This window comes from Perissodus microlepis, chromosome 10, assembly GCF_051167445.1.
Source record: "Perissodus microlepis isolate ML-2025 ecotype Zambia chromosome 10, ASM5116744v1, whole genome shotgun sequence".
In the NCBI taxonomy this organism is placed as follows: domain Eukaryota; kingdom Metazoa; phylum Chordata; class Actinopteri; order Cichliformes; family Cichlidae; genus Perissodus; species Perissodus microlepis.
The window spans coordinates 11,057,820-11,070,160 of NC_140470.1; the positions used below are offsets into that span (position 1 = coordinate 11,057,820).

General features: G+C 39.0%; 1 protein-coding gene across 1 annotated transcript in view; it reads right to left on the reverse strand.

Annotated features, from left to right (window-relative positions):
• Nucleotides 1-8,420, reverse strand: part of npas2 (neuronal PAS domain protein 2) — a 45,055-nt gene extending 36,635 nt beyond the window's left edge. The window contains exon 1 of the mRNA XM_084941908.1: nt 8,122-8,420. The gene's annotated coding sequence lies outside the window, so the exon portion shown is untranslated. The remainder of the gene's footprint in view (nt 1-8,121) is intronic.
• Nucleotides 8,421-12,341: the final 3,921 nt, after the last annotated feature.

The following is a 12,341-nucleotide window of genomic DNA, read 5'->3' on the forward strand; positions in this document are numbered from 1 at the left end:
ACATTGAGTTCACCTTGTTTTATCTGTGCCATGAAGAATTAAGGTGGTGCTGCATGGGAAAGGGAGTTCAACCCAGTACTAGCAAGATGTACCTAATAAAGTGGACAGTGAGTGAATATCAGTAAAAAAGTTTAAACACTTAAAAAAAAACTCAGAAACTGGAAAGTTTTAGAAGGAAAGTGTAATGAACTCCTTGGCTGGACCCAGACTAAGAATGAAATTCAAGTATCACAGCACTTTGTGAACTCTCCAGTTCGCCATCAGTGGACATGTTCAGGTTTTGCCCCATGACATCACAGATTACATATGGCTTACTTAACATTAAAGGAAGAAAGAAATGTGTGTGGGAGGGCCCTTTTCATTTCACCAACAGACCTGACACGATCTTGTTGTGACTCCACTAAAGCAAACAACGTTGTAATGCACATGCAGCCAACACCCTCAACTGGAGATCTGACTCACTAGATCTAGGTCACACACATACTGCGAGGTCCATTTTTCTTCTTCATCTGACACACAATGTGTGGCCACACCCGATTCTTAAACGTAACCTTTTGTAGTGAAGCAAGAATAAATGTTACATCCTGTGAATCAGCTATATTTTAGAGACACACGGGGGGGGGGGGGGGAGCATTTATTTGTAGCCAAAGCACACTGTGTATCACTCAGATGATGATAACAGCTTCTAAAAGAACCTCATTTATGTAGATCCTCACTCCTTTGAATGATGAAGTACCATAAAAACCTTTCCGAAAGGTCAGTATTAGTGCAGTGTCACTGAGGAGCTCTCACACACGTTAGTTTCAGGTAATGTCATTTCATGCCACAAATAAAAAGAGAGGAAGCAAATTCACATAATGTGACTGGTCTCAGTGCCAGAAAAAGGAAAGCTTTTTCTTTTTATAAAAGGAATAAATAGATTTGAAAAAGCCAAATGTCTTAATGATGGCGTAATGGCTCTGAGCCTGCAGCTACTGAGGACAATCACTGTGTGCTTTAGAGCAAGAGTTCAGTGACACCAGCAAGGCCGATGACGTCAGTAGAGGCAGTTATATAACTGGTGCTGAACATTTTGTCTGTCATAGTTACAAGGCCAAAGAGGGTGACATGAATACCAGTCATACTCTCAGGAGTCATGTGCAACATAGTTCCACTGGCCAAAGGAAGCAAAAGGCAAGCAGGCCTCGGTATAGAGGGGTATGGAACAAAAAGGAACGGCTCTGATTAATGATAACAGTCTGCATGTCTGTCTTATGTTTGCCCTTACGGCTATAAATGCTTCCACATTATCTTCTTACTGGAGATTGATCAAGTATTCACAAGTCTAAAAATTCCCAAACAGCACATCAGACCAACAAGTCAAAAGAGTCTAAAGATGATAAAACAGAGAAAATAAGACTGGGATGTGTGCGGCTTTGTCAGCTGCAAAGTTTGATAAAAACTATAACAGTCTGAACAAACACTACAAATAGAAATTATTTAGACATACACAGTAGGCCGCACAACATTATCAACAAACAAAAGAAAACAACCTGAAAAAAAATCATCGTTTAGAGAAGTTCATAATTTAAAACTGTCAGTTTCACTTTTTAATTTAATTTAATGGCGACTGTTGCTTCTAGCACCATAGAAGATAAACCCTGTAGCAATAAATGGTGTAGATAAACAGTGGCTTTTGGCCTTAACCCAAATACTGTACTGACACCTCTGCCATCATTGATTATCCTTATAGGCCACTTTCTTAACTGGCTCTTTTATTGATTCTTAAACAAATTTTATGAGAGGAAATAAGCAGAATTCCACAGAGTCAGTGTAACAATTTCATTATCACTGTCACAAAAATATGCCAGCACTGATATAAGGAAATGATAAGGTGTGTGTCATGTGATTCGATGGACCATTTAGTACAAGCTTTCAACTGGAACCATTTCTTACTTCCCATCAGGAGTCATTGTTCTCTGAAATATGTTACCTAAGAATCAGAATTACCGGACAACAGCGATCTAAAGCCAACAAATAAAGGCTGTGGATTGGCCTTTAAAGGATAAGCGTCACTTCAGTGTTTTTAATAATCATTTTAACTAAGTAATTTGACTGATTTTTATTGGACAATACACATTTCACATGCATTCAAAGTTGCTAATTATAGTTGTTCACCTATATTTGATTGTAAAGCTAAATTGTGGCTGCTTTAAAGCCAGCTGTCTGCAGGGTAACATCTGCAACAGAAAGGCTCTGAAATATTCTCTGCCCAGCTGTGACAGATGTTACACAGAATTTGCAAAGAGGCAAAGACGCTTACTTTTTACACCAACCATAACCTGAGAATCAGTGCCATAGTAAAATCATGTAACATGGAACTTGAGGCAAAGAGTGGAAATAAAGTTCCACTATGAATAAAAAAAAAATGCCTACACAAAGGAGCCGACAAGTTAATGTGTTTATGTATTTTCTGGCAGCAGTCCATTTTTAATAGCGTATGGTTGAGGCGAATACATAAAAAAATAAACCACACTATATTTTTTTTTAAAAAAAGCACAATCTCTTGCCATTTATTACTTTAAATTAATTTTATACCTGAGATAGCAATATCTCACTCAAGGCCATAGTGCTTTAGAGAATATCGGCATGGCTGTGGCCTTGTCCCTGCAAACCATTCAGAGCTGTACTAATATTCAATAAACAGCACTCACTCTTGTGTGATATTGCTTGATTAAGCTGTCTCAGACCAAAGATGATGCCCTCTAGTTTGATAGTGAATCACTGAAGCAATTTACCTGGTTCCAGCTTCTCAAATGTAAGCCTTCGCTGCTTTTTCTCCAGTTTGCACCCAACTTGGTTTGATATAAATCATAATTGTGGTTTTTCTATATTTTTCTTAACCAAATATAATTGGGCCTTAAAAAACAGCCCTATTTGAATTTTAGGATTTTAGATTCTGTACAGATTTTACCATTAAAACATAAACATGTTTGCTTCAACAACAATATTCAGCTACTGTAGCAAGAACCACTAATCTGAAAAATTCAAATTCCATTATAACTTTAAGATATAAAGTTCAGTCAAATTTCAAGAAGTTTGGAGGGTTTTTTTCCCCAAGTTCAGCTGCAAAAGCCAACTAACACCTTGATGAAACTAATCCTCATGGGGACAATCCCAGGAAGAGAAGACAACGAGTTATGTCTGCCACAGGGGATAAGTTCATTAGAGTTACCAGCATCTCACATTAGAGACACATTACTTCCCAGAGTTCAAGTAGCGGACACACATTAACACCAACTATTTGGATGAGACTGCGTAAACTGGGCCTTAAGGGTTGATTCCTATGGGTTACCAATTCCAACAAGTAATAAAAAGACACAATAGGACAAAGAAATACCCTGAATGAACGAATGAAAAACTGCATTTTGTTCTCATAAGTGTAATTTTGAGATTTTTGGTTCAAATTGCTGCATCTTTGCAAGACTTTGCTGTTGACAGCTGTTGGAGATTCGTTCAAAATTAATGGCAACACTGCTTACCCAACAGAGCTAACATAACATCATGGTCTGAGCTCAGTTTGTTTGTCATTGTGACAAAGATCCAAAACACATCTCCAGGAAATGAAAGGCTATAACTACTAAGATATAGAGCAATAGAGCGCAACATCAGAAAGCTCAGCTAACAGAAAGCTGATATGATCTGGGATAACATTGGGGTCAGCAAGTGCACAGCAATAAAACTATTCCCTTTGACAACTTCATTAGATTTGGACACCAAATTAAGAATTCAAAGATGTTGCTTTAGCAAGAAATTCTGGCTCTTTAGAAGAAGGTGGTTCAAGACTTTTGCACTGTACATGTATCTAAATAAAAAATGTTTTCCATAAATACAACCGACTATAATAACATTGTTGCAGAAATGCTGTTGTTTGTGTTGTGGTTTGACTGAGTTAATTACTTCTTGTAATTGGCTCCATTGTCCTTGGGTCACTTGGTTGTAAGATTATGGTCATTAAACTTTAACTACAGTTGAAGGAAGTTCCTAGAGAAGCCACAGTGATTTCAGGTTTACTTAACTTCCTTAACATTCAGCTCTGTCCTAAACAAGGTTATTATAGTTAACTTAGACATAAAACTGGATGTGAAAAAAAAAATATAAATATCAAATTTGTAATATAATATAGTTAAAAAATAAACAAATTAATTAAAATACTATAATAATAATAACAATTTGACTGACACTTTAAACTAATTTCATTTTTTCACCCTGGTGTTTACGACAGAATTGGCTGTTGGGGAAGTTCATTAAAAATCACTGTGGCTTTTGTAGGAGACAAGTGAGCCATGGACAATGGGGCCAATTACGAGAAGTCTCAGTCAAACCACAACACAAACAACAGCATTTCTGGAACAGTGTTGCGATAGTCAGTTGCATTTATAGATTTATAGACTGTAAAAGTCTTTAACAACCCTTCAATTCTCAATATTTTGCTTCCAAGGAGCCAGCCTTTCTTATAATTTTTGGATTTGAGTAGCAGTTCTCCAGGCTAGGAAGGGTTTTTCAAAGAGGAGTCATTTCTCTTGTTAATTCATTACGTCACTTCACACTGAGACAATCAAGCATAAAAATGGACCTAACTCAAAGGATGACCCAGTTGTGTTCTCACATAACAGACAACTGAGCAAATAATCAATTTTAACAAGTATCTTTAGGAACTTTAATAGAAGCCTGTTGAAAAACACATTTTCTTCCCATATCTTTAGGTGAATCTATGAAAAAGAAAAACATAGCACATTTTCAACATTAATAAAATTGTTTTTTTACACTAACAAAATTATTTCCAAGGAGCTGTTAGCTGTACAAAATTGGCATATCTCGCTTTGTGTCCTTAAAAGCTTTTGAGAGAAATGAAAAAGTCGAGGGCAAAAGAAAAGACTATCCAGGGCAGATGAACAGTATCTAAAATTCTTAAGAAACATGAAAGAATTCAGCAGCAGCAAAGACAGAGATGCATCTGCTGTTCACTGAAGCCTCAGAACTGGCCTCGGTGAATAGGGAGAAAAGGCTGAGGTGTGCCAGATTACACAAGAACTGGACTGAAAATCAGTGGCAACAGGTTTGATGGAGAGATGAATCCTAATCTCAAATTTCTGTTTCAAATTGTTACTGATATGTAAAGAGGAGATCAGGAGAGAGGTGCAACAGTGAGGGTCTGCAGCCATCTTCAAAACACAATCTTATTAAAACTAATGGAATTATGACTGTGTGTCAGATGTGTTGTATTTTTGTTGTTTTCCCTTTGTATGTTTTTTAATCGCAACTTTTTCCACTGATAAATATGTCTTTAACCATTAAAACCTGTGAGGTCAAAACTGATTTGCCAGAACGGTGTTTTTCTTTCCACAGTCATTCATTTGTGCTGTTTTCTACAACACACACTTCCTGTTTGTGTTTAATAGTGTCACAAAAAAGCTGTTATCTTGACTCACACGCGACAAAGTAACTTGCTTCATGCACGTCTCCTCTGGGACAGAGAGCACGCAAAACACTTGAAACAACAAGAGCTGTTGTTGGTAAGAAGCAGTGAAAGTCTAGCTCTGATGGAAATTACAAATACTCTGAATGCCTCTTTCATGTAGTCAGGAAGCCTGTTTCCCATCTCTCTCAGCTTTTTTTCTGTTTTATTACCTCGAACTTACCTATTTAAATGTTTTGGCTGCTGCTCTGTCCAAGTACGCATGCCACTGTGGTGCTCATGTCTGCTTTTCTTGATGTCTGTGGAAATAACTGGCTAACCTAAAGTCTTACATTGTATTTGTATGCCTTCTAGTTTTCTGTGGAAGATTTTATATCAATATGGTTTGTTAAAGAAAAAAGCAAAACACCGTGATAAGACTTGAAGTCAATGTCAGTACTGAGACAATAAGGCTAAAATGAGCTAATCACACACAAAAAGATGAAACCTCTGGTGTTCGGAGGTAAGCGGGACTTGGTTATTTGCAACCTCTGATCTATTAATCAACCTGTTGTGAGATTACACCCCATTTCATGTGTTTGTGATGAATCATCATGGGTTGAACATTCAACATTCATTCTATGTGGAGCGCAGCTCTGTTTTCTTAAAGAGACAGAAAGCAGGAGGAGTCCCTTTGCTGTTACACAGACCTACACCATTTGTGCATGCCCAGTCACACTAAGCAGCTCTAGCAATATTCAGACTAGCTTTCAGTTTAAGCTTGCAGGACATGGCCCAGTAACCTACTTTCCCCACAACATGCTCTGTAACATCAGAGAAGAGGCTATGTGTCATCAGTTAACTAACCTTCACCACAGCATAGTTTCAGCAAAGAGATGAAAGAAGAAAAAAAAAAAATCACAGACACTAATCACAGTTATATGTCAGGACAGAAATGTCTACAAGGCCTCATGCTCAGTTTATACTTAAAGGTGAAATAAATCCTGATAGAACTTATAATATAACTTACATTCCCTGCATTTAAAGGTCTCCGGGGGAGGAGACTAAAACTAAAAAAAGACCACATGAAGAAGATTAGAGAAGAAAACTTTCAATTTGAGAGCAGAAAAGTCTCAAATTGCCATTCCACTGAGTACAGGGCAAGCGAATTACATTACAATAAATGTCGGTTATAAAAAAACAAACAGATGTGTAACATTTGTGGCAGCATTTCTCAAAACTCTGAAATCCTTGTTTGACTCAAACACATCTTAGCAGAACCTCAGCAGATTGTGTTTCCCTTTTTTCTTCTGTGCACAGACTCGTGTATCAGGTGATCAGCGCTGTAAATGGTTAAACCCCACTACCTGACACCCTCAAACCAGTCTTCTGGGTTTCTGGGTTACCACACACAAAAAAACCCAAAACACCCACACAGTCTGACAGCTGTGTCAGTGGTGCACAGTGCACTACTGACACAGCTGGTCCAGGCTCACTCTACATTTGTTTATCACCCAGAGGCCAAATTTTTTAGTCTGACAAGTGGTGGATGGCCTTCTCCATGATACCTGTCAGTTACTGGAAGCTGTAAAAGGATTGTGATTGACTCCTATATACTGTTTTCATAGTGGTAGACCTAATGCCAAAAGTGGAATCCACAACTTTTTCTAGCTCGCCGTGTAACAATGTTCTGATTGTCCCATTTAGCAGCAGGATTAGAATTGGCTGAAGGGAGAAGAAGACAGCATGAGTCATGAGGCAGGCCCAAATGTTTAGCAGCACGATATAAAGAGGAGCATATGGTGCAATGAACAGCCCAGTTCAGTCAGTCATGGAACAGCCTCATCCTGCCCCGCTCAGCTGTCAGCACACATCCTCATCACTGCTCATGGCTCCTGGGCCAACCTCAGCACTGACACAGCAAGCCGGAAAAATGGCACAAGCCTCAACACGAGTGTAAGTAGATGGACACACAGGATAATCTTTTAGACTCTGACAGCAGCACACTTTGGAGCAAAGATAAAAAACAACCAAAATGCCCCGGATCCCTGGCTCTGGGTTTTGTTTCGCATCAGGTCCCCGAACTACAGCTGTCACTGACATAGCATCGGTCATTCAGATCAGACATTCAGATGTATATCAGAGCTGATTTTACTAGGACAAATGTCTTGGCTTATCAGACTCTAGTTTGTTTGTCTGTTCGTGCCAATTAAGCCACATTCATATTTCATTCCTCATATTTCAAATCACACACACACACACAAGAATCTTCCTTTTTCAGATGGAGTCAAGTGTCTCCATATGGAAAAAACTGACATTTCAGAGCTATGTCAGCACATAGATTCCATTATACAGTAGTTACTGCACTTACTAAGATTCTTACACAGCTTCCCACAATATAATGATTATAACACACACTAAATGACTAAGACTTTCTTCACTTAGTAAACAGAAATAAAAAACAAAAAACAATCTAAACAGTTATGTATGTGTTTGATTGGGACATAAAGAAGCAGATATACCATCTATTGCTATTATAAACACTGTGAAGCAGACTGAATCAGGAGAAGAGGGTAGCTACTAAAAACAACTTTTTAAAATATTATTATTATTTGAAAGTTTCCAATTTGAAGCCACATTTATAACAACCGTAAAAAGTAACGAGCACAAAGCCGGACACTCACCTTTTTCTGCCGAATAAGGATCCAAACAGGAGCGGCTGTATGTGTTTGTGAGTCTGGGTTTTAACAAATAAAACTCAGACGTGTTACATTCCAGAAAGTTGCTCACATGTGAAACTGCACTGCAGTCTGCTAACGATTCCTGCCGCTGTCTGTATTTAGGCTGCAGCACGCTGCTGAGGTGACCCAGCCTACAAACCTCACACGTTCATTAGAGCGCGCTGGTCAGTCCGGCTCCTGTCCGCGGACTCATGCAGGCTGAATGAAGAGCCTCCGGCAGCAGCCAGTGTGCGCCCGCGCTCACAGCCCCGCCCACTGGTCCACATACTATATTAAGTTATGTGAGCAGGCCGGTTGCAGTCTGCCGAAGAGCGGAGGCGGTCTTTTAAGCCCCGCCTGTTCTCACGACGTCATTGGAGGAAAGTGCCATCCAATACCGCCCTCTCCACAGGGTTACCGTAAAGGGGCGTGGCTTAGATAAGTTGTCTGCGTTTGGGGGTTTCTCGGCCAAACAACACTACAGGTAGAATATCGCGTGGGTGCAACACAACTGAAGATTTTAAGGCGTTTTGAAGATCACATTTTGTCTGTTTCACACACCACTGTTCGGCTTATTTGTGTGACTCGTGGTCTCTGGGTCAGCCACAGAGACCACGTAAAGTTTGTTGGTCTGAGAGGCGTACCGCTGAGTCGTACCTGTCCCCTACTTTCTCCTCAGTCCAACCAATCGGTGGACGCTGCAGCGCCACCTTTAGTTCAGTGCGTAATATCTGCATGGGTAAACTGCTGAGAGTGCAACAGCTCAGATGAGTCACTCCAGTATATGCAGTTGGTTGAGGCTGGAAGAGTTGTAGCTCACTGAGTTTCTCTAGTTTGCTATTTTACATTACAGCTATAGCATTACAGGTCACTACTCATGCATACCATGCATACTTCACATACAATGAAAATGGTTGAGATGTTAGTGATAAGCAGATATGCTTTTAAATGCTGTGTTGTAGGTCAAAGCAACTGGGGTCCAAACATCTGTCAGTCTAGAATTGTCCTGCCCAGAGCCCAGACCTGAACGTTATTGAAGCGGTGTGGGATCATCTTGCCAGTGAACATCCAAAGAAGAGCTTTGAACGTCCTTCAAGAACCCTTGGAGAACTATTCCTGAAGAAGAAAGCTGCCTAAGAGAGTTTAGATTGACTTTCAAGCTCATTACAATTGTGAAAACTCTGTTTTTGCCCTATATACTCTATGTTCTTGTTTGTACAAAAATCACTGGACCTATTTTTCAGTTTCCAATCTAAATATAAAGAAATAACGGGTGGCTCTTTGCTTTTGCACAATGCTTTATTTATAAATCTGCATTATTTCTAGGGTGGCATATAAACAGAAGGAAATTTATGTGACAAGAAAGGTTAACTCCTTTTGAAAAAGGCAGCTGAAGCACATGTTCAGATCACACTCCTGCAGATCAGTTCTGGAGGCATTTGTACAAAGTTAGACTGATTTGTGGTTTTTCCTATGTCTAAAGACAAGGTAGCATGTAACACTAAAACAATTCTGTTGTGAGAGTTGCATCCAAAGCATGATCAAATAGGCCAACACTCCCACTCCTTCACTTCATCTGTCAAAAGATATGCTGTCTAATAGACCTCTCACAGGATGTGTGTCTCTAAATCACTCCTCAGGAGGGGAAACAAGGCCAAATGCTTCGAGTGGGTTAAGACATACTTGTATTTCACAGCGGACTGACTATTAAATAATGAATTTCGTTATTCATGACCGTAACAGAAGGGTGTATGTAAGGATGCTGCCAGAAGGGAGAATGACACCACAGCATATCAAATCATTTTCAGGCCACATAGATGTTTTGTCTGCAAAGAAAACTCTTTCGCAACTGCCTGCGAGAAAGCGTGTGAGTCTGCCAGTCGTCGCACATCATTTTTCTTTATAATTTTCCCGGTGAATAGCTATTCATGAACAGGGCAAAGACCACATGGCTCTACGTCAGGAGAAATAAATCTACACCATCCCTCCACAGTTATTCTATATATAAAAAGCTTTATCGTGGAGTCAAACCACACACATAAACACACACTCACACACAAAGAGTCCTCTTCAAACAATGACGAAGTGAACATAAGCTGCCAATTCTCTCAAAAGCAATATTTGAACAAACCACAGCAAACGGCAAGAGAACTTTTTTTTCAATTTAACTCGAGATCACGAGCGAACCTTGAGAGTGTACGTATGTGAGCGAGTACATGAAGCCACAACTCAAAAATCCAATAACAATCACAGCTTTGCTGTTGTGATCTGTGATGATGGGTGTTGTGTCAGCCAGCCGTGCACGGTGAGAAACTTCAAAAGAAGTTTATACGTAATCTTTGTTTGTTCATTTTTTTGCTAGTTACAAAGAAGGAAAGCATAGGGTATTTATTTTCAGCTTCCCAAATAAAATAGTGACCTCACCTTGGTGGTTATTTGAGACTCAGACATGCTCTCAACCTTTCCATGAGTCTTTCTATCTAAGCCAATGAATGGAGCTTTTTCAGTTTTTAGATTTTCAAGGAATTGTGTGCAGGGTTCAGCTTCAGTATAACACCAATACATTCTGTGGTTTTTTGTGAACACGTGTGAATAATATACCATTAATATTTACGCATGAACTATTTAAATACATAACTCTGTCAAATTAGTTTCTATGTATGCAAAAATGTGTGCTTCAAAAACATTTCATCATGAAAACATGTCAGGCTGTAAAACATGACTGTGCATCACCCAGAAAACTTCACCCAGGGTGACAGTAATAAAATAATGAAAATATATGTCTCAACAGTTCTGCATCATTTTGAGTAAAACTGCATAATTTAGTGTTACTTAATCTAAAAGTAAGAAAGGCCATGAGGTTTTCTCCTTCTTTCACTTACTCCCTTTAGGGGTCACCACAACAGATCAGTTGCCTCTCTTTTAAGCTATGCACAACATCCTCTACACCCTCTTTCAAAAGTACTTCCTATCTCCTTTTACTACCCAAATGGACGCATACTTCACCATAATGTGTTCTTACCCTGTTGTTTTATGTGGCTCATACAAATGAGAACAACCTTACTTACAAAGATATTGTTGCAAGATGTTATGAACGAATCTGTAATTGACACAGGTGGATGGTTCGAAACTGTAAGCAAAGTGCCAAAACTATGGCTCCGTCCTAAACTCTTTACGCAGTCCTGCTACGAGCCGAGCCGCATTTATTATACTGGTGTTTTCATGAAACATATCAGAAATGATCTAAACTGAGTTTTTTTATCTCAGAATTGCGCAGAGACTTTTCTCTATTGAGTCTGTTACAAACACAGTGAGATGTCTGTCAGAATATAGCTATTAATGGGACTGTGTCAGTGTAGTAGACTAATATCTGAGCCATGTGCACATTTACCCAGGTGGCACAGTAACGGTACTTTAATTATCACAGGAACTGTCCATGATCAATCAAATAATGTTAGGTGTTTTTCTACACATCTTACAGGCCTTCTGTTAAACACAGATTTCAGGTTCATTTGGTGAAGCTGTTAAAAACAGTGCAGCTTTCCTATGGATAAAGCTCCACCTGAGTCTCAGCCCCTGGGACCTCACACACAGTGCCCAGAGACTTCTATCTACACCCTATATATAAAAATATTGATCATCCATCAATTCTTCCCATTTGTGAATTACATAATTATTTTATTAAAAATTAATATTTTTATTAGTAATTGCCTTATTATTTTGTAATTTTTTTTATTAGGCCTCCATCACTCATTCTCACTTGGCGCTTCCTTTATAGGGTTTGCTGGCTTTGAGCTGTTTCTGGTTATCACTGAAGTGAAATGGCTGGGTTTTTATATATAAACTATAGAAAACACTGAATGGATAAACCTGTGATTGCAGCATTACAATAATTTACCTCTAAAAGCCTGTAAAATTAAATACATCTTCTTTTCTTATATTTACCTGTTGAAAAATGATACAGTCTGCTTTCTATTTCTAGAGCTCCCTTCCTAAGCATTTTAAGAACAGCTCTTATTGGCTGTTTAGCAGATAATTCCAGTCACTTCACTGAGTTAGGAACCTTCTTAAACAAAAAACATCCATGAATCTCCTCTATGCTTGTTCTCTTTTCCTCCTGCCTGGCAGCTTCATCTTCAACATGCTTTACCCAGCGTATCCACTATCCCTCCTCTGCACATGCC